This window comes from Sapajus apella, unplaced genomic scaffold (genome assembly GCF_009761245.1).
Source record: "Sapajus apella isolate SASKATOON/1434 unplaced genomic scaffold, GSC_monkey_1.0 scaffold11, whole genome shotgun sequence".
NCBI classification, from domain to species: domain Eukaryota; kingdom Metazoa; phylum Chordata; class Mammalia; order Primates; family Cebidae; genus Sapajus; species Sapajus apella.
In genome coordinates, this window is record NW_022436951.1 from 32,185,848 (window position 1) to 32,208,181 (window position 22,334).

A 22,334-nucleotide genomic window follows, 5' to 3' on the forward strand; every position below is an offset into this window, starting at 1 on the left:
TATATATAATCCTGAACACGGAATGGAAGGTATATCTTACTTTATTGTTTTCAGATAATGTATGAATAATTGCCTTCTGCTGCCAAATGCATTTTTATTGATTTGAAAGTATTTCACGATGTTGGTGCAATGTTTGGAAAATGGCAGGACCATCTGAAGGATTCAGAATTTAGAGTCCTGAGCTTTCCCCTCTTCCAGCAATGAGTCAAGGTTGCTGATGGCAGCCCAGGCGTACGGTGGCTACCTTCTTCCTGCAGAGACATAAAGAAGAAAACAAAAAGATTGGCCATCTGACCAAAGCAAGCTCATGATTTTAATTTTATTTAATAATTTTATATTTTACAATTTCCCCAACAGTTTTAAAAATGGGCTTGAGCAAAGACAGCCTGATTTCCCATTTTAAAATTCAGACAAAAGAGTTTAACAATGTCTTTAGGACGTAGCATAGAGTAATAACAGCTGGTATTTATTGAGTGCTTGTGCCAGTGGCACCCAGGTTATCTGGGTACACTTCACCAGTGAAGAATGGATGGGCCATGATGATCACTCCCATTTGATAGATGAAGAACATGAATCAGAGAGGTTAACCAGCTTGCCCAAAGTCACCCAGCAATTTTGTGGTAGAGCCAGCATTTATGCTGAAGAAGACAAACTCAACTAGGTTTTAAAGTTAGTCAAGAGTCTTGATCTCATTTACTGCCTATTCAAAAATGTTTGTTCTTTAAAACAATAAAGTAAAATAATGAAGTATTTTATTTTAAGGTCTTGCTTCTTTATTCTGCTCCATGTTTTTTCACAGTACAAATATAAACTCTTCATGGATTGATACATAAACCCTGCGAAGTGCAGACCACGTATGAGTGTCTTGGGAAGGCAGTTGTGTGTGGGGGAATCTTTGAGCATGCAGACTCCAGGCTTGCCCCTCTCTTCAATTGCTATATGGCAAGTGTCTTTATTCCCCAAGCCTCTGTTTTCTCATCTGTCAAATGGATATGATGATGGTACGGACTTCCCAGGGTTACGGACGGGATGCATAAATAGTATTCATACCCTAGCACGGTAACTGCACAGAGAAGGCACGTAGTTGATGTGAACCATCGGCATGAGTTCACAGAAATGAGAACGCGAAGCTTACAGAGTGGGAGAAGCACCAACCACTATAGTGAATGGGGCATGTGCACTGATGTGGGAGGTGGTGAGTCTGGGAAGGCGCGACGTGGCCCCTCTCGGCCTCGTGTAAGCATCTGAGCTTCATTCTGCTGGTTTACGGAGCACTGAAGACTCTTGGAGATGCATACGCTTGTACAGGATTTAGGAAGTGATTAGGTGGAAAGAAAACAGGGACCTAGTCGTGGGTGGAACAAAGAGAAAGGAGATAGCAAGGCAAATATGCCTGGGGAGAGGGTGAGTTGTGGGTGACCTGGAGGTTTTCCTGCCAGGTGCTGTGGCTTGTGCCTGTAATCCCAGCATGAGGCTGAATTAGGAGGATGGCTTGAAGCCAGGAGTTCAAGACCAGCCTGGGCAACATGGCAAAACCTCATCTCTGAAAAAGATGAGAATTAGCCAAGTGTGGTAGAACATGTCTATAGTCCCAGTTAACTCAGGAGGCTGAGGCAGGAGGATCACTTAAGCTCAGGAGGTTAAGGTTGCAGTGAGCTATGATCACACTTTTGTACTACAGACTGTGTGACAGTGAGATGCAGTCCAAAAAACAAGCAAACAAACAAAAGCCTCCAAAAAATCCTATTTCTACCAGCGTGTCTCCACCACATGCAGAGATCACGTCGCTCATGGGAGTTGGCTCCTTGCTTCCCACGTAACCTTTTCATCGTTCTCCACCCCAATTTCCCCATGGAGGAAGAATGCAGCGGCCACACTAAACAAGGTATTTAGGCCATTTGATGATGATATTTCTGTTGTGAATTGGGAAGTCCAGGTCTAGTTCTAGACACTATTGCTCTGTTAGCATGAGTCACAATCTGTAGATCAAGCGTCTGGGGTGCCCAGTCAAAGGCCAGCATCAGACCATGGAGAATTCCCTAAGGTAAATGCCACCTATGGGAGCTTTCCTGGTGTCCGTGGCCTTCCATGGTGATTTTCCTATCCGTCCAGCATATCTTTTCTTTTTCCCATGGCATCGATTTTAATTTTATTGCAGATAGTAAAAATTCCATGTTCAGAATTTCTTAAAAAGGTTATTTCAGCAAGATAGCCCATTCAGTGTAAACCATATTTATATAAAATTAATTGGAAGATTTTTTGAAAAACAATTATTTTATAATCATCTAAGTCTTTTATTAAATATTATTTACAATTAAAACTGAAATAAAGAGATTCATAAAGAGATTTCTCTGGTATCTTTATTATATATTAAGAAGGAATTAAATACTTGATGTCAATATTTTGCTGAAAAATACAACTTTCTTCAAGATTATGCATCCAGCACACTTTTTCTTTCAACTACTCTGGGAACTGGTGTAGCTGTCCCTGTTCCTCTGACTTTTTTCCTGAATTACAGACTCATACTTCCATTTGCCCTTTAGGTACCCATCTTCTTAAACACTCTATTTTAATTATTTTTATTTTTATTTTGAGTCAGGGTCTCACTCTTTCCCCGGCTAGAGTGCAAGGTGCAATCACAGCTCACTCCAGCCTCCACCTCCTGGACTCAAGTAATTTTCCCATCTCAGCCTCTAGAGTAGCTGGGACTACAAGTGCACACCACCACCCCAGGCTATTTAAATAAAAAATGTTTAGTAGAGACAAGGTTTTGCCATGTTGCCCAGGCTGGCCTCAAACTCCTGGGCTCAAGCGATCCTCCCACCTTGGCCTCCTAAAGTGTTGGGATTAGGTGTGAGCCGCCGTGCCCGGCCTCAGTGCCCATCTTGTTGGTGCATCTTCAGTTGAGCTCATCTTATTCCACCCCATCTGATAAAGCAAATCTCAGGTCCTTTGCCTCCACTCTGGCAGGTGCCAGCACCTCCTCTCTTCACCTGTAACCTTATTCTTCTCCTTTCCTGGGAAGGTCCAGTTCCGCTAAAGCCCATGGCCTGTGATGCTTTTTTCTGGGCCAGCCCTTTGCCAATAGCACATGATGTTTTTGGCTTAGCACTTAGGCACTCCTTGCAGACCTGAACTCAGGCTTCCCCTTCCAGGGTCTCAGCTTCGCCCTCCTTTGACATGACCACTGCCTGAGCGTTATGCTCTTGCTCTTTGTATCCATCTGGACACCAAGCCCGGGGTAAAGCCCCTGCTTCCAGATCACTTGAAACCAGCTGCTTGCCTCTTCTCCTGCAGTTGCTTCATTCAGAACCGGGGGTCTGTGCCTAAGCGAGGGAAGAGCCTTTCGACTGCTCCCCACCTCTGCTCCTCCCTCTTCTAGCCCGTTACACTCATCGTCCACACTGCTGTCATCTCTTCCACTTACTCAAAGCAACAACAAGAACAGCAGCAACAACCAACCAGAGCAGTAAAAGCTCTTGGTGGCCCAAGCTGCCCGTGGTATGAACTCCTGACCTTGGCAGTAAAGGACGCTTAGCATCCAGCCTTAACTTTCCAGCCTCACCCTGGTTTTACCATCTGGCCATACCACCTGTTTATCACGCCCCTATTCCCCGAGGACATTGTGCATTGGTGCATTTGCTTTGTGTTTAAATGTACCTGTGTTCATTTCCCTCTGCTGGAAATGCCATTTCTTGTCCCCCATCCCATTGTTTGCTTGTTGAACTCGTGATCACCGAGGCTCAGTTCAGGTGGGCAGCAGCAGGCGTTTCCCGTTCTGTGTTTTCATGGTGACTGGCATGCATCAATATTCACATTTGTGAGAAGTAGAAAGGTTCCTTTTTAAAGTTTCCTTTCTTGTTAAAGAATAAGTGTGCTCATAACTCTTTGTTAAGCCCTATGCTATGTAGCTGGTAGACATGCCATGCTTACAGACATGTAGTACATTCTATGTCCTTGTGCTGTAACGAAGATATCTGTGCTGGACGTGCTCACAGGCATGTCCCAGCTCTCCATTGCTTTTACCTGTTTAGAAAAGTTTTAAGTTGTTAGCCAAATGGGTTTTAGTTTAGATTGTGAGGTCTGGCTCCAGCCAACGGAGATCAGACACAGCAGTAAGGACAACTTCAAATGCGTAAGGGATAAATTTGTGCGTTTTCCTTTGTTCACTATACTCTCATGGCAAGATGGCTAGTGAGAGTATCCTTCCTGCAGTCCAGGAAGTAAAAAAGATCCTTTGTCTCAGCGCTGATTTTTCTTTGCAGCACCGAGCGTCTATTTCCAACAACACTGTACTTAGTTGTTTTCTAGTCGGCCTAAGCACGTTCTGAGCTTCTGGAGGGTAGGTAGGACCTGTGCACCACTCCACCTGTACAGGGGCCAGAGCAGTCGTTTGTAAATGTGTAAGCAAGGAGGAGGGGAGGGAAGGAAGGAACAGTGTCAAAGCTTGAGAAATAGAATGGGTGCCAGTATACTATTGGCGGGGGGCGGGGTGGGGGAGCATTAAGAAACTTAGAGAATAACCACAATCAATGAGGTGCAGGAGCTCAGAACTTTGTGATCGACTTTTATGAGCCATAGAACTTGGCCCCGTTGCCAATAGTTTTTAGAAAAACCACAGCCCTAATGCTTAAGCACATTGCTGTAATTTGACTCTCCATAAAGTGATCTTTAAATTGCGTTTTGAGGCTGGGAAGTGCACATCAGTGACATGCTTAACTGTAGAGCTGCAGCAAAACAGGAATCTAGACCTATCTGTATGCAAATACGATGCTTCAAGTTCATTACTGTTATTAGGAAATGGAAATACAGCCAGAGCAGAAATAACAGTATATTTCCCTCTGCCTATGCTGTGTTTTCGTCAATGGGGCTTCTGAAGGACCATGCATTTACTAACCCATTAGAATGAGCGATTTTATATCCGAATGTAAAATTAAAGGAATTGAAGGATTTGCCTAGGAGATACACTTGTTTAAACCTATATTAATGTCTCTGTTGATTATGTCGACTCTACTAGTGGCACATTAGAAAGGGAAGTGTCCCAGCTGTGTGCATATTTTCTGAATCTCGATGCTGTATTTTTCTGACAAGGTATAGAGCTGAATTTCTTCTCTTTTATCCAAAATATGAGACGTCGGGTCAATTCTAACTATTCTTATATGTGAAACATATGATCGATTCTTATTTGTTCTATTAACTCATTCCCTTTCCCGCCTCTTTCCTCCTGATGTATGTGCATGAATTCTTTCAACTTTCATGTTTGAGCCCATTAATTTCTTTCCTAATCTCCTTCAACAGTATTTATTGTGGAACTCACCTGAGCCTTCCCCAGCTTGTGTAGGATCCCGGGAAAATATTCTTTTGTGAGGTCCCTGTGTATATTAGTTATTTGATTAACAAATGTGTGACGAAATGTATGGGCCCGTGTGAGGCATAGTGATTTACCAATGAGGATTTAGAATAATAAGTGGAGAAGAGGTACTTATGTCTTTACATATTTTCCAGTCGAGGCATGTGAAAGTTCTTTCTCCTCCCCAGGTGCCGTCTCTTTCCGTTCAGATCTAGAAATCATAACTTCCTCATCTTTATTGCCAAGACAACATTCCAAAACAACTCCACGTCTCACCTGGTTGTTAGGTTAAGGCTGCCACTCATCATGCCATGGCTCTTTGCCAGCTGTTTGCCCTGAAACCACACAGCTCATCTTGCCTCTGAATGTCCCCAGTCCATTCATTTAAGGCTGGTGACACTGTTATGCATGACACTGCCCTACCCTCGTGCTGGCTTCCAGACATTCTTCGAGATGATGACTGCGAATCGTTGATGATGACTCCAAATGCAAGCCTTCCCCAGAGAACTCAGTGAAATGTGAGTGAGAATTCATGTCTGACTATGTTAAATGTACAGATTTTATAGCATAAAGGTAGAACAGCACATCTCCCAGCCACATTTTCTTTTAGACACTGATTGCTGCATTCCTAGATGTGCTCTTGCTCAATGTTAATCACGAGGGGCCTCGGGGTGTGGTGGGAGTGGGCTGTGGGTGCAAGAAGTATCCCCCCCATCTTCCTGTGGAGCTTAAGACTGACCCTAGCAAATACAACTCAAGGATTCCCACTATATTTCCCATTACTTCTATAAAAATGTTCATTTTTATAGGGGGCTTTTAGAGGGTGGAGGGTGGGAGGAGGGAGAGGATCAGGAAAAATAACTAATGGGTACAAGGCTTAATCCCTGGGTGATGAACTAATCTGTACAGTGAGCCGCTGTGACACAGTTTACCTATGTGACAAGCCTGCAATAATACCCCTGAACTTATAATAAAAGTTTGAAAAAAAGTCCATCTGAAGGTTTGCAGACAGCCTCCCTGAGTTGTCCCAGAGATAATCCACTAGGTATCTGAGAAATCCTGGCTTGTCCAAGAACCTGACAGTTTGTAAAACAGCATTCTGACTGTTCCAGCCATTGTCCATGTGTGTATGGGATGCAATATGAGTGTTTAGTTGTCATAATTTTCTGCGCCCATTTATGAGTGTCTTGATGTACTTTTGTTTTATAAAAATATAATAAATTTAAAAACTTAGGCTGGGCATGGTGGCTCACACCTGCAATCTCAGCATTTTGGGAGGCTGAGGCAGGAGGATCACTTGAGCCCAGGAGTTCAAGACCAGCCTGGGGCAACATATGGAGACCCATCTCTTTTTTTTTTTTTTTTTTGAGACAAAGTTTCACTTTTCTTGCCCAGGCTGGAGTGCAATGGCATGAGCTTGGCTCACTGCAACCTCTACCTCCAGGTTCAAATGATTCTCCTGCCTCAGCCTCCCGAGTATCTGGGATTACAGGCATGTGCCACCATGCCTGGCTAATTTTGTATTTTTATTAGAGATGGTGTTTCTCCATGTTGATCAGGCTGGTCTTAAACTCCCAATTTCAGGTGATCCCCCTGCCTTGGCCTCCCAAAATGCTGGGATTACAGGTGTGAGCCACCACGCCCGGCCCCACAATCTCTTAAAAACAACAACAACATTACCAGGTGTGGTGGTGCTATTGGTCCTGTGGTCACAGCTATTCAAGAGGCCGAGGTGACAGGATTGCTTGAGCCCAGGAAGTTGAGGCTGCAGTGAGCTATGATCATGCCACTGCCCTCTAGCCTAGGCAGCAGAGCGAGACAGTGTCTCCAAGAACAAAACAAAACAAAAAACTCCCAAAATAAAAAACCTAAGAGCGGTTGGTAGTGAGAGAGGCCGTGCTGTGTGGGTTAGGGGCCTGTGGGAACTCTCTATACTAGCTGCTCAATTTCGCTGTAAATCTAAAACTGATATAAAAATGAAGCTTATTTAAAAGGGGAAAAAAGTAAAAAAATTGTTCTAGATGTGATGAGTGTGATGTCACCACATCGACTGGAAATGGGAGAGGACATCAATTCCAACGCCCCATGGCGTAGGGGCTGCTGGTCTGGAAAGTCTTGGAAGAGGGGTGCAGCACAGAGCCTGCGCAGGAGTTGGGGTGACCTCGTTGCTTGCCAGGGGTCAAGGATGCTTTCCGCCACCTGAGCTCCCCGGGCACTGTGGCCAGAGGTGGCCCTGTGGTTAGAACAGGCAGACAGTGCCATGCACAGACCTGCATCCTGGACTCCCGTCCCAGAGTCAGCTGGGGCCCTGCAGGGGCTCAGAGCCCTGAACTTGTTCTGTCGGCAGCGAGTGATCCTCCCCAAATCAGAGCATCAGCACCGTTCTGGGGCCCAGGATGGCACAATCCCTTGAAACCAATGTGTCCCGCCTGGTGGGAGTGACCCACTGGCCAGGCTACCCTCCTAGCTCAGGACGAGGCCCACTCCAGGGGTGTGAGTCTGGGAGCTTCTTGGGGCATCTGACTGACCGCATATTGTGGGTGTGGCCCCTGCTCTCAGGCAGTTCACATTCTTGGTTTATCAGCAAGCCTGAGAACCATACAGTTTCTGTCTTCCTGATGAACTCTATTGAATTTGCCTCTGAGACCCAGGCCCATACAGAAGAGGTGTTTGTCCTTATGATGATGGAGGGGCCTGTGCTCCTGCCTTGACCCCCAGATCTTTCCTCCACCAGCAGGCAAAACACAAGGAGCCAATATTGGCAACATTGGGTCCATCCTGAGGTCTCCCCACATGCAGAGGACTCCTCTCCACACAGTGGGGCCTCACTTTCCTGATTGATAGAGCCTCTGCTGCTCCTCTGGTCTCACCATCAGCACTCAGAACTGCTCTGTACCGTTGTGCATGTTGTGCATTGTGCAATGGTGCCCATTGCCGGCGGCTACCACTCACATCGCAGACATTGCAGATTTGTATATGTTACATTTCCAGCAGATGGCAGTAAATTGCCTTGTTCTAACAAAGATCAGTAGAGTATGATGATTTTACGATAGATGGAAGTCTTAAAGAAGAGGTGCGTTTTAATAATTTGTAGGGAAGGGCCATAGAGGCCAGTAGTGCTTTGGATGACACCTGACCACTGTGGACTTACCGCTCCACTCGCTGCGCTGTCCAGCCTGGGGAGCCAGCTGTATTATCCCCCAGTTAACTTCACTCATTCATTTAAAAAATTACTGAATTACTATGATGTGCCAAAACCCTGAGAATTTTGAAGGTTTTGTAAAATAGCTTTTTAATATAGGGAGGTAACGAGTTGTCTACTTAAAATTTTGGGGCCTCTGGGGCCAGGTGTGGTGGTTCATGCCTGTATTCCCAGCACTTTGGGAGGCCGAGGTGGGCAGATCAGGAGGTCAGGAGATCGAGACCATCCTGACCAACATGGTGAAACCCCGTCTCTACTAAAATTACACAAAAAAATTAGCCGGGTGTGGTGGTGTGTGCCTGTAGTCTCAGCTACTCAGGAGGTTGAGGCAGTAGAGTCGCTTGAACCCGGGAGGCAGAGGCTGCAGTGAGCTGAGATTGTGCCACTGCACTCCAACCTGAGTAACAGAGCGAGACTCTGTCTCAAAAAAAAAAAAAATGGGGGCCCTCCTTCCACAGTGTAGAGTGCCCCAGCCTCCCTTGCCTGTGTCTGGTTTTGGCCAATGGAATGTGAACAAGAAGTGCAGTGTCACCTCCAAAGCAAGTTAAGAAGTGAGTGTGTCACTTTCTTCCCTTCTTCTCCATCTGCTGGCTGGATTCACAAGACTCAAAGGCCTGGTGAAGACCAAGCCGCAGGATCAAGGGAGCCTGGGGCCCTGAGGTCCATCAGGACTCACTCAACAGGGATAGGAGGTGACAATTTCAGTGGCTCATGCTAACTTCATGGGCTTACTCTCTGTGGCTGATGGAGTTTGAGTTTGGGAGTTGCCCTGCTGTTATACAAAGTTTTGCTTAGTGTAGTTGATATGAGTCTGGCTTTGTTTTCCAATAGACCTGAGTTTAAGCCCTAACATCGCCACTAATTTGCTGGGTGACCTCAGTCTTTAAGACTAAATCTCTATTTTCTTTTCTATAAAGTACAAATAATAACAATGACAACTTCTCATATTTATCATGGGAATTAAGGGGCATGATGGGTGCAGAGTGCTGAGACCACTGCTTGACACATGCAAAGCACCCAGTGAGTGCTCCTGAGACCCTCAGGGCTGTGGGTTGCACAGTGGTTATGGGAGTGGGCCTGAATATTACCTCTGCCTCACTGTGCAATTCTTCAAAAATTATATGTGAATCCTTTTTGGGGGCTTGATTTACTCATTTGTAAAATGAAAACAACAATCTCTTCCACATAAAGGTGCTGTAAGGGTGAGATTAGAGAATGAGAACATCTGGCACAGAGTAAACACTCAACATAGTGGGTTCAACGGTGCCCCCCAAAAAGATATGTCCACTGTCTTCATCCATTTTCTGTTGCTGTAACTGAATAATGGAGACTGGGTAGTTTACAAAGAAAATAAATTTATTTCTTATAGTTATGGAGGCTGGGAAGTCCAAGATCAGGTGGCTGCATCTGGTTGGCTTCTGGTGAGGGCCTTGGGCTGTGTCATAATATGGTGAAGGCATCACAGGGCAGGAGCAGCTCCCTGAAAGCCAAACTGGCTTTTTAACATGACAAATCTACTCCAGTGATAACCCATTAATTCATTAACCTGTTAATGAATTAGAGCAGAGCTCCCATGACTCAATTACTTCTTAAAAGCCTCCCATTTTAACAGTATTGCATGGGGGATTAAGTTTCAACACAAGTTTTGAAGGGGACAGACATTCAAACCATAGTATCAATGTTGCAATTTCTGAAACCTGAGAATGTGATCTAATTTGGAAAAAGGGTCTATAGATGTAATCAACTTGAGATGAGATCATCCTGGATTATCCAGATAGGCCCTAAGTCCAATGGCAGGTGCACTTAGAATAGAAGACACAGACACACAAGAGGGCCACATGGAAATGGAGACAGAGATTGGGGTAGATGCAGGGAGAAGCTAAGAAATGCCAGGAGCTACCAGAAACCAGAAGAGGGAAAGAAGGAGTTACTCTTAGAGCTTTTGGAGAAAGCACAGCGATCCCTACACCTTGATTTTGAACTTTTGGCCTTGAGAACTGTGTGAAATTAAATTTCTCTTTTTAAGCCACTCTTTGCTGTAATTTATTACAGCAGCCCTGGGAAACTGATCCACTTGGTAAATACTATTTTCTTGTCATTTTTGAAGAAATTTGATACCTCCTTTACCGCTACTGGAGAAGGAGGTAGCGGCTGTGGCTTTGGGAAGAGTGGAGGTACTGAGATGAATGGGCAGTGTCCTTTGAAGTAGACTAAGGCAGGAGTTGGCAAACATTTTTCTATAAAAGGCCAGGTAGTAAGTGGCTGTCTCAAGTCTGCTTTTGTAGCACGAAAGCACAAAGGCGGCCTCAGACAATACTTAAATGACAAGATGATGGATTTGGCTTGCCCTTGGGCAGCAGTTTGCTGACCCTCAGTCTGGGGCGGCACGACTCCAGGTAGTTCATGGGCTATGCCAGTCCAAGAACTCCTTGTTTCTTTCTGTGGTGAGATAAGTGCTGAAATGGAGAGTGTTAAAGAAAGCTTTATAGCAACTTGATAAAGTAATTTTATTCTGGTGAAGCTAAGGACAAAATATTTAGGTGCATATGTATATTTCATGATATTTGTATATATTTATGGGACACATGTGATATTTTGATATGTGCATACAATGTGTGATGATAAATTGGTATTCATCACCTTGAACAGGTATCATTTCTTTGTGTTGGGAACATTTCAAATCTAGCTATTTTGAAACATGCAATAGATTGTTGTTAACGATAGTCAGCTTACTGTGCTATTGAACACTAGAACTTATTTCTTTTCTTTTCTTTTTTTTTGAGATGGAGTTTCACTCTTGTTGCCCAGGCTAGAGTGCAATGGTGCCATCTCGGCTTATTGCAACCTCTGCCTACCGGGTTCAAGCGATTCTCCTGCCTCAGCCTCCCGAGTAGCTGGGATTACGCACATGAACCACCATTCCTGGCTAATTTTGTATTTTTAGTAGAGATGGGGTTTCACCATGTTGGCCAGGCTGGTCTTGAACTCCTGACCTCAGGTGATCCATCTGCCTTGGCCTCTCAAAGTGCTGAGATTACAGGCGTGAGCCACAGCACCCAGCCAATTTATTTCTTTTAACTGTATGTAGGTTAGGGTTTAGGGTTCTCTAGAGGGCCAGATCTAATTGGAGATACACACACACACACACACACACACACACACACACACACTCATACACACACACACATATATATAAATATATATTTGGAGTTTATTAAGTATTAACTTACATGATCACAAAGTCCCACAATAGGCTGACTGCAAGCTTGAGGAGCAAGGAGAGCCAGTCCAACTCTTAAAACTGAAGAGCTTGGAGTCTGATGTTTGAGGATAGGAAGTGTCCAGCACAAGAAAAAAATGTAAGCTGGGAGGCTTGGCCTGTCTCTCCTTTTCATGTTTTTCTGCCTGCTTTATATTCGCTGGCTGGTGATTAGATTGTGCCCAGTAGGTTAAGGGTGGATCTGCCTTCCCCAGTCCACTGACTCAAATGTTAATTTCTTTTGGCAACACCCTCACAGACACACCCAGGATCAATACTTTGTATCCTTCAATCCAATCAAGTTGACACTCAGTATTACCCATCACAGTATGTTTGTATCCATTAACCGACCTCTCTTCCTCCCTGTGTTTCCCCACTCTCTGGTAACTGTCTTACTCTCTGCCTCCCTGAAATCTACATTTTTTTTTTTTCAGCTTCCACACTGTATTAGTCCATCCTCATGCTGCTATAAAGAACTTCCTGAGACGGGGTAATTTATAAAAGAAAGAGGTTTCATTGACTCACAGTTCTACATGGCTGGGTATGCCTCAGGAAACTTACAGTCATGGCAGAAGATGAAGGGGAAGCAGGGACCTTCTTCACATGGTGACAGGAGAGAGAGAAATGTGTGAGTCTGCACGAAAAACTACCATTTGTAAAAACCATTAGATCTCATGAGAACTTACTCACTATCACAAGAACAGCAGGGGGGAAACTGTCCCCTAATCCAGTCACTTCCCATCAGGTTCCTCCCTTCACACCTGCGGGGATTACAATTCTAGATGATATTTGGGTGGGGACACACAGCCAAGCCATATCACATATATAAATGAGAACATGTGATATTTGTCTTTCTGTGCTTGGCTTATTTCACTTAACATAAGGATCCCCAGTTCCATCCATGTTGCTACAAATGACAGGATTTCATTCTTTTTAATGGCTGAATAGTATTCCATTGTGTATACATCACATTTTCTTTATCCATTCATTTGCTGATGGTAAGGTTGATTCCATATCTTGGCTATTGTGAATAGCCAATAAACATGGGAGTGCAGGTATCCTATTTTTTAGATATACTGATTACCTTTCCTTTGGATAAATACCCAGTAGTGGGATTACTGAATGGTATAATGTTCTATTTTCAGTTCTTAAAAATATTTTCTTTTAAAAAATGTGTATCTTTTCATGGGGTACAAGTGCAGTTTTGCTACATTAATATATTGCATTGTGGCAGTCAGGGAACTTCACTGCATCCATCATGGATATTTTAGTTTCTTGAGAAACCTCCATACTGTTTTCTACAATGGCAGTACTGATTTACACTCTCACCAACCGTGTTTCAGAATTCCCTTTTCTCTGCGTCTTCATCAGCATTTTTCATATTTCATCTTTTTGATAACAGCCATTCTAACTGGCATAAGATGATCTCTCATTGTGGTTTTCATTTGTATTTCCCTGATGATTATCAATATTCGGCATCTTTTCATATACCAGTTGCCATTTTTATCTTTTTTTTTTCTGAGAAACATCTATTCAGATCCTTCGCCCACCTTTTAATGGAATTATTGGGTTTTGTTTTGCTGTTATGTGAATTGCTTGTGTATTCTGGATATTAATCTCTTATTGGATAAATAGTTTGCAAATATTTTCTTCCATTCAATAAGTTGTCTCTTTACTCTGTTTAGGCATATATTTTCTATGTCTTTTTTCCTTTTAGTATTCTAAAAATTCTTATTTTAAATTTTATACAAGTGTCGGTCTGTGGCAGATTAGAAAGCAAATCCTGGTCTTTGCCCACAAGCAGTTGGAGAAACTTTGGTCTGTACAGGACATCCTCTGTCTTTGCAAGAAGGTGTTGCTTACCCACAGGAAGCCATGAAAAATCAGGGAGCCTGGAAAAACCCAGCCCTTGGGCAGCCCGGGAGGTGGGAAGGTTGTTCTCAATAGTGCTTCTGGCCTGGGGGCTTGAGGTGGCCTGGTTTGGACTGGACATCGAGGCACTGTACAAGGAGCCTGGCTGAGGTCGGTCATGTCACATCAAGGGGGTGTCACATCAAGGGGGTGTGTTGTTGACCTGAATCCACCATGCAAAGCAGGGCAGATGGTTGGTTGTTGACCAGCCCAGGGCTGCTTGAACCCGAAGGGCAGGGCCTGGCTGTGTACGTGGGAGGCTTGGGTCTCCTTCCCCAGCTGCTGTTGGCCCCCTTCCAGGCCTTCCCTGCACACATGGAGGAGGCTGCAGGAGGCTCTGTAGAATCCGTGCTGCTCTGTGCTTCAGCTGTTTGTTCCAGTCTCCTTCACAGACAGCAGCTCCCCAAGGTCAGTGACACTGCATGCCTGATTATCCTGGGGGCTGGGCCTGTGCTCTTCCTGGCTCGCAGCAGGTGCTCAATAAATGTTTACTGGGGAACAACTGGGCACATGGATCTTTTTCTTTCAGATCATGTGCCCTCTGCTTGTGGGTAGCGCACGGAGTCCTGCAGGCAGGAAGGTGGGACCTCTGAGCCGCCCTGAACACCGGGCTCCGGGGCAGTGGCATACAGGGCAGACCTGCTGCTGTGTACAGGGAAGGCTGCCAGGCCCGGGGGCACTGCACACCCATCATCTCTGTCCTGGCTGGAAGTGCCCCTCAGAGAGAAGACAGGGACTCAGGGCTTGCTGGACAGAGAGTGAAGGAATGCATGGAGTGACTGTCCTCTGGGTCCAGGGGTCAGGAGAGGCTGTGCTGCCTGTCACTACATGGCCACTGCCTTGGTCTGCTTGAGCTGCTGTCTCTGACTCAGTGGCCTAAACAATAAGCTCTCTCACGGCTCTGTAAGCTGCAAGTTCAAGATCAGGGTGCCAGCAGGGCTGGGGTTCGGCTGGGGCCTCTTCCTGGCTGCTGACTGCTGTCTTCTCATGGTGTCCTCACATGGTGGAAGGAGACTGAGAGGGCTCTCTGGGATCCCTTCTATGAGGGCACTAATCTCAGTCAACAGGGGTCTACCTGCATGACCTAATCACCTCCCCACAGCCCACCCCCAAATACCATCACCTTGGGGGGCAAATATTTCAACACACGTTTTGAGGGGACAAAAGCATTCCATTCATAGCAGCTGTCTACAAAAGTTAGCTTAGCCATCCCCCTAATTGACTGGGGACTGCTCACACTTCAATAAAGCAAATGTTCTGTGAGAGAAGGACCTAAACAAGGGTAGACTATCTATCTATCTATCTATCTATCTATCTATCTATCTATCTATCTATCATCTATCTATCATCTATTTATTGTAGAGAAGAGGGTCTTGCTATGTTGCCCAGGCTGGTCTCCAACTCCTGACCTTAAGCCCTCCTCTCACCTTGACCTTCCAAAGTGTTGGAATTACAGGTGGGAGCTGACCACTTCTGGCCCAAGGCTAGCATTTTGAAGAGCTATACATTCTAGAAGGAACAAGATGAGCCGTGCTGGCTCTTAGGACAGTTGAGTGACTGCTCTCTCCCCTGGGGATTCCCTGTACAGAATCAGCTGATCTGGCTGTCCAGGAACCCACCCTTCCTCCCTTTGGTCTCCACCAAAGGTCCTTCTACACCTCACCAAGGGGCTCCTCCCCGTTTCAAGATCTGCAGATCCATTTGAGCAAAGGTCAGAACCAGGTGTCATGAAGCCTGAAGCCTGGGAGAGAGGTGTCTTTGAGGGCCAGGAAGCAAGGTGCCCGCCTCACTAGCAGGCCAGGGACTTGGGCTGAATCACAAAGGCACAGCCTCGGACCTGGGTGGAGTGGGGGCAGTCATGAGTTTGCATTTTCAAATAAAACCAGGAGGAGGGTTCAGGTCAGGGGCTGGGGGGCTGGAGAGAGGCCCCATCGGACCTGGAAGATGGATTGCTGTGGCACATTCAGAGCAAAACAGAGTATGAAGTTGGATGAATCTTGGGTGGGAAACGCTGTGTTTTTACCAAACACTCCTGTGGCTAGTGTGTCTAATCACTTTACAAGTTTTTCTTGCCAGCAGCTCTGAATTTGTGGATGCTGGATCACCTGCCCACAGACGTGGAAACTGGGACACAGAGTGATTTAAACTCCAACTGAGGATGTGATCCAGGAGAGCGTGGAGCGAGGAGGTCTTTCTGTCTAGTGCATGGCTTCCCTCGCTGAGTGGCGCTGACTCTGCCCTTGGCCTTGCTGAGATTTTATAGCCCTCACTCATTTGGGTCAGGCAGAGCCCCCTCAGAGCCAGCGGAGAGAGGAAGCCAGCCCTGGTTCTATGCGTGCTGGAGGGCTTTCTGCTTGCCTGGTCGTAAGCAAGAATCCAGAAAATAAATAGTTCAGTTCCCGCCGAAATTGCCTATGCTGGAATTTGTGCCTTGAAAAGAAACATGAATAATGACTAGGACAGAGCATTTCTTTATTTGAACCCGGATAATTTTAACGGTGATAGCATAAATGTGAGAAAGCCCCAGCATAGCATATTCTCCGTGTTATAAATTCCTTTTCTCCCTGGAGTCTCAGCCTTATCTGGAGCCTCTCTTGGCTGCACTCTCTTCTTTCATTTCTGTCTTCTTTATTCACTGTGTTCCTTCTTTTCTCAGATTTTACTGGGTCAGCAGCTGCAGCTGAAATGAGCCAAGGATGCTTGCTCGGGGTGGCAGAGAAACACCGCCGGCTGGGAGTGCCATCTCTTTACCGTTGAGGGCCACTTTCTCAGAGCGCGCTGAGTTCACACAGAACCTACTCTGCCACAGCCTGTTTTATTTTTTAAAAGTCAGTGGATGACAAAACAATTTTAGATGGCTTTCCTTTGCTCTCCCTAAAACTGAGCACCTTCCACAGCTCTTACCCTGGACACGTGTCCTTTGGTGCATCTACAGAATCCCTCAAAATTTAATTATTTTTAACTAAAAATACCCAGTGTAACCGGATACACTTTAAAATAGTGAGTTCATTTGAAATACCTTCTCAAGCAACAGGGTTCGTTCCAGGGACTGTGGAAATAATGGTAGTTGTGGCAAAATGGAAATGTAACTGGTCGCTCATACACTCCTAAGATCTCGTGCTTAGAAGTGTGATCATGTGTGCTTGGGGAAAGTGACTGTGTTTTTCACACAATATAGTCCTACCCTGGAAATTGTGACTGAACTGGAAAACACCCCAGGTTGTGGATTCACCTGTGCAGAGGAGTAACTAGAAGTCAGATTTAGGGAAGACATGCAGCAAAGAAACCTAGAGAAAGCAGAGGGAAGAGAAAAAATATGTTGTAATGGCTAAATAAGCCCAAACTTATCAGTTGTGACAACATAAAAAATGAAATAAAAATCAGGCTGAAACAAAATGACTCAGAAAGTTTTACAATTAATAAAAGTGAAGAATGTAGCAATATTCACACAGATGAATTCAATCTCAAGATGAAAAGTATTAAGAAGGGCAGAGACAGCCATTTCATATTAATACAAGTGAAAATGCACCAAGGAGGTATAATAGTTTTGACATTGTATACACCTAATACCATACTTTTGAAATACAGCTGTTCCTTTGAATTACAAGGAGAAATTGATGATCGTGGAGAGATTTTGACACATCTTTCCTGTAGTGGGCTGAATGGTGGCTCTAAAGACATGTCCCCATCCTAATCCCTGGAACCTGTAAAACATTACCGTATTTGTAAAAAGGGTCTTTGCAGACATAATTAATTTAAGAACCTTGAGAGGAGATCATCTTAGATTATCCAGATGATTCCTAAGTGTCTTTGCAAGTATCTTTTTAAGAGAGAGGCAGAGGGTTGACACAGAGGCGGAGGCCATGAGAAGGGGAAGGCAGACATTGGAATAAGTTGGCACAAGTCATGGAATGTCCAGGAAGGTGGGCAGCCACCAGAAGCTACAGTGGCCTGGGACAGACTCCCCCAGAGCTCCTAGAAGGACCACTGCCCTGATGACACCTTGATTTTGGATTTCTGGCCTCCAGAACTGGAACGGAATAAATTTCTGCTGTTTTAAACCACCAAGTTTGTGATAATTTATTACAGCAGACATAAGAAATGAGTTCTCAAAAACTACCATAGCAAGTAGAAGAATAATTAATAAGAAAATAAAGGATTTGAAGAATTTAATTAACTCTACAACCAAATGAATATGCTCGTTACTTTCAAGTACACGGGGAAATTTCTAAAAAATTAACCATGTACCAAGCAACAAAGGAAAACCCACAATTTTCAAAGGCTGAAGTCATCAAGTCCTTATTCTAATGGGGGCAAGGAAGTAAAAATAGTAACCAAGAACAAAAAGTTAGACAGAATATCCCCACATAACATCTGGAGGTTAAAAAAATCTTCTAAATAATTCATGTTTTAAAGAGGAAATCAAAATGGAGTACAGTACTTAAAACCAAAAGACTGTAAAAGTTCTACACATAAAAAGTTATGGGATAAAGCCAAAGTGGTGCTCAGAGGGGAATTTAGATCCAGAAGTGCATTTACTAGAAAACAAGAAAGACTGAAAATAAATGAGCTAAGCTTTCAACTTAAGAAACTATAAGAAAAGGAATAAGAAAAATCTAAAGAAAGTAGAATGAAGAAGAAAACTAACATACAAGCAGGAATGAATGAAAGAGAGAGCCAGAAATTCCAGTAATCAGCAAAACCAAAAGCAAGTTCTTTGACATGATTAATAACATAGACAAATTTTTGACAGGTATAATCAATAAAAAGGAGGGGAGACATAAATATGAGTAAACACAGAAGGATTTACAACTATGGACACTATCAACCTCCAAAAATTATAAAAGAATTGATTATTTTTATACCAATATACTAAGAAAAAGATTGAGGTTGAAAACTTCCTAAGATAATATATATAACCAAACTGACCCAAGAACAGGTAGAAAATCTGAATAGGGACGCAATCATTAGATAAATAGAAATGATAGACAAAGATCAATAACTAAAGAGGCAACAAATCCATACAGTTTAAAGATTTTTTTTTCCTAGATGGGGTTTCCTGGCCATGTTGGCCAGGCTGGTCTCAAGCTCCTGACCTGAGGTGATCCGCCCACCTTGGCCTCCCAAAGTGCTGGGATTACAGGCATGAGTCACCATGCCCAGCCTAAAGATGATTTTTAAAAATATTCAAGGAACAGATAACCTAACTCTCCCGAAACTATTCTAGAGTTTAGAAAATGATGGAAAGCTGACCAACTCCTTTTATGAGGTTGGTAAAAACACTATTATCAAAACCAGATAAGGAAAACATAAGAAAAAACAAAACCACAAAGGATCATTAGACTTGTACATGTAAAAACCACAAAAAATATTAGTACATTGAGTCCTATAGTTTATTAATAATATATCTTGAGCCACTAAGTTTAATTCAACAAAAACAAAAAATAGACAAATTGTCAATTTGTCAATGCTTTAATAAATTAATGGGGAAAAAATCCTTATAGTTTTCACAGTAGATGCTGCCCTCTGTCCTGCCCTGTAAACCTTCATTTATGACATAAATCTCTAGAAAATAGAATAAAGGGGAACTCCCTGAAATATTAAAGGATATAATCCAGAAAACTGTAGGAAGCACCCTACTTAGTGGTGCCACAAAATTTAAGCCAAGTCACTTCTCCTATATCACAGCTTAGCCAAAATTCAAGAAAAGAAATAAAAATTGGAAAGAAAGAAACAAAACTATTATTATTTTCAGAGACCATAATTGTTCAATTTGGAAAAGCCAAAGAATCACCTGACAAATGATTAAAACCAATTAATTAGTTTAGTGGGAGTGCCAAATGTGAGTTGAACATATAAAGATCAGTAGTTTTTCTTCCTTCAGCAAAAACCATGAGAAATTGCACCAAGAAAAATGATCCTATTCGTAATACTAACAAAATATTTTAGGTATTGGAGGCTAGACCTTTGGCAGCCATACCAAAGACCTAAACCTTCTCCCTTTTAAAACTTTTTTACTTAAAAAAAACCCTTAAGCTTTGCTGGGGTTGGCAATATATTCACCTAAAATAGATGATCTCTCAGCATCCTTTGCAGGTCGTGTGTTAGCTGTGTGATGAAGGTCTGCTCAATGATATGTAAGCAGAATTCCTGTAGTAGGGGGCTCCTTATCAGATAAGAAGACAGCATTTGGTAAGAAGCTGCCGTTGGTCCTTCCACCTTCTTCCTACCTGGAATACAGACAAGATGCCAGGAGGTACAGCAGCCTTCTTGGGATCACAATGTGACCACTTTCTGCTGAAGATGGTGGAGGAAAAGACAGAAGATGCTCAGTTCCTTGATGATCTTCTGGAGCAAATCACTGGCCTGGCCTGCCTTACCTTGGGCTTCTTGGTAAATGGTGAGTTTGGAGGGAGAGACAAAGAGCTAGGGGATCTACTTGTTACTGCCACTGGTGTTTAGATTTCCTCTAACTCACAAGTGAACACAGCCCAGATGCAAAATCTAACAAAAAGTGTTAAATCCAAATGACAATGAGATACCACTACATCGCTGGTAGAATGGCCCACATCCTGGCTACAGACAACACTGAATACCGGTGAGGATGAAAAGCAGCAGGAACTCTCATTCATTGCTGGGGGAACTGCAGAATGGTGTGGCCACTTTGGAGGACAGTTTGGCAGTTTCCTACAAAACAAAATCTACTCTTACCATAGGATTCAGCAATCGCTTTCCTTGGTATTTACTCAAATGAATTGAAAGCTTCTGTCCACACAAAACCTGCACATGGCTGTTTATACCAGCTTTATTCATAATTACCACAACCTGGGCACAACCAAGATGTCCTGCAGTCGGTGAACACATAAATAAACCATGGAACATCCAGATGATGCAATACTACTCAGTGTTAAAAAATGAGCCATCAAGTAATGAAAAAGTGAAATAATGAAGCAATATTCGCATTGCTAAGTGAAATAAACCAACCTGAAAATGCTACATACGTCTGCTTCCAAGTATATGACATTCTGGAAAAGGCAAAACTGTAGGGATAGTAGAAAGACCAGTAAGGTTGCCTAGGGTTGAGGGGACGGATGGTAGGTGGAGCACAAAAAATTTTTAGGGCAATGAAAATTCCCTATGTGATATTGTAATGGTGGATACATGTCATTATACATGTGTTCAAACCCATAGAATGAAGAGCACGAAGGATGAACCTTAACGTAAACCATGGATTTTGGGTGATACTGACATATCAGTGGGGGTAGATAGAGTGTAAGAAACATACACTCCAGTGCGAGATGCCGGTGGTGTCAGGGGGCAGGGCTGTGCATGTGTGGGGCCGGGGGGATATGGGAAGTCTGTGTACCGTCCTCCCAATTTTGATTTGAACCTAAAACTGCTCTTTTTTCTTTTAAATGTGAAATCTAAATGGAGAAATCTCTAAAATGTCATAGAACACTAGAAAAAGCCTAAATAAAAGAAGAGATGAACTACGTTCAAAAATGGGAAGATTCCATGTGGCAAGGCGGCCACGTTTTCTCAAACCAGCTTATAAAGTCAGTGAGCTGCCAATCAAAATCTCTACAAGATTTTCCCAGGAAATTGACAAATTAATTGTAGAATTCACACGAAAGAGTAAACACGGAAGAAAAGCCAAGGCTACCAGGTCCCAGGAGAAGAAGGGCAGGGTGCTTTTCGCCCCCAGGACCTGGGCAGACTCTAAAGGCCAGCGGTGAAAGCAATGGGACACCGGTGACGGGGAGGTGGTGACTGCCTGTGCATGAGCAGATTTGGTGACAGAGTGGCTCTCAAGTCAGTGGGAAAAAGTGCACTGGTGGCCACGAGAACGCACCTTACAGAGCTTCAACTACAGAGGGTAATGAGCAAGGCGCTGCTCTGGGAAGTCCATTGCACCAGCTCCTGCCTGTGAGCAGGGGAGCTAGGACTGGCTTTTCCTGGGTGACATGGGAATGGGTGCCTATGACTGGGGGCTCCCCCTTAGACTGCGGGGCATCTAGAATGCCTCCTCCCCACCCTCCTTCCAGCTGTCCTCCACAAGCCTCCTCTGTTCTTACCCTTGATCTTTCAAAGTTGTTTGTCCTAATAACCCCCTGCTCATTTCTTTTTAGTTTAATTTTAATTTTTAAATTTTATTATTCCATAAGTTATTGGGGTACAGGTGGTATTTGGTTACCTGAGTAAGTTCTTTAGTGGTGATTTGTGAGACTTTGGTGCACCTATCACCCAAGCAATTTACACGGCACCCTATTTGTAGTCTTTTATCCCCACCCCCCTCCCACTCTTCCCCCCAAATCTCCAAAGTCCATTGTATTATTCTTATGCCTTTGTGTCCTCATAGCTTAGCTCCCACATATCAATGAGAACATACGATGTTTGGTTTTCCATTCCTGAGTTCTTCACTTAGAATAATAGTCTGCAGTCTCATCCAGGTCACCACAAATGTTAATTCATTCCTTTTTCTTTTGAGATGGAGTCTCACTCCGTCACCCAGGCTGGAGTGCAGTGGTGTGATCTTGGCTCACTGCAACCTCCACCTCCTGGGTTCAAGCGATTCTCCTGCCTCAACCTCCTGAGTAGCTGGGACTACAGGC

General features: G+C 43.9%; 1 long non-coding RNA gene across 1 annotated transcript; it reads left to right on the forward strand.

The window, feature by feature from the left end:
- The first annotated feature begins 13,500 nt into the window (after window positions 1-13,500).
- LOC116552380 lies at window positions 13,501-17,118 on the forward strand. Its single transcript, XR_004269356.1, has 2 exons — window positions 13,501-14,130; window positions 16,379-17,118. It is a non-coding gene; the product is annotated as an uncharacterized LOC116552380 (long non-coding RNA).
- The last annotated feature ends 5,216 nt before the right edge of the window (window positions 17,119-22,334 follow it).